The sequence below is a fragment of the Olea europaea genome, chromosome 9, assembly GCF_002742605.1.
Source record: "Olea europaea var. sylvestris chromosome 9, O_europaea_v1, whole genome shotgun sequence".
Taxonomy (NCBI): Eukaryota; Viridiplantae; Streptophyta; class Magnoliopsida; order Lamiales; family Oleaceae; genus Olea; species Olea europaea.
Genome location: NC_036245.1, coordinates 6,453,055 through 6,453,844, shown reverse-complemented (window position 1 = coordinate 6,453,844; position 790 = coordinate 6,453,055).

Sequence of the window (790 nt, the reverse complement as noted above, 5' to 3'; positions counted from 1 at the left end):
TTTTTTTTTCACGTACCGTTTGCACTATACACATTATGATATTGTGAGTGGGACTCGATGATGTGTGTGACAGGAGGAATAGCAAGACTGGCCTTGCCATTGCTTATTAGGGTGGTCATTCGATCACCTATGATACTAGGAAATTTCAGGATGGCAGTCACATGTTGGTAAGGTGAATTTGAACATGAATTGCCCTTTCTTAGTAGATCTAAGTTCAATTATATTCCTTTGAAAGAAAAAGCTCAGTATCTTATGCTCTTCTTTGGAGCCTGTTTGACTCGAAGAATTAAGCTGATTTCTCATGATTTAGTGCTATGGTCAATTGACTTGGACTAAATGGTCTAAAAATCATTATAGAGGTCATTTCAATCGTTTAATGGAGAAGAGTCTACACATAAGATGTGAAAAATTAAAAAGAAAAATGATGAGATAAAAAATTTAGAAAATGTTTAAAAATATGTATATGCTCAAAGTAAGGGTGAAAAAAGAATAATATACATGTAAAATGAATTTCTTTTATAGACCTTATATGCTATACTGGTTTGATTTTCATAAGTAGGGGGATAAATTTATTGACAAAGATTTTTAGCATGTGGTTCTTACGAAATCTAAGCTTGGAGTCCCGCTTACAAAGTATTAGTGACACTTTACACACATGGATCTCTTGTACAATTTACTCCAATTTAACTTGAACTAGGTATGTAGAAAATTCTATTGATCATTAATTATACTTGTGCATGCTATCAACTGCATTTTTGAATTATTATATACTGATGTTCATGTGTATTTG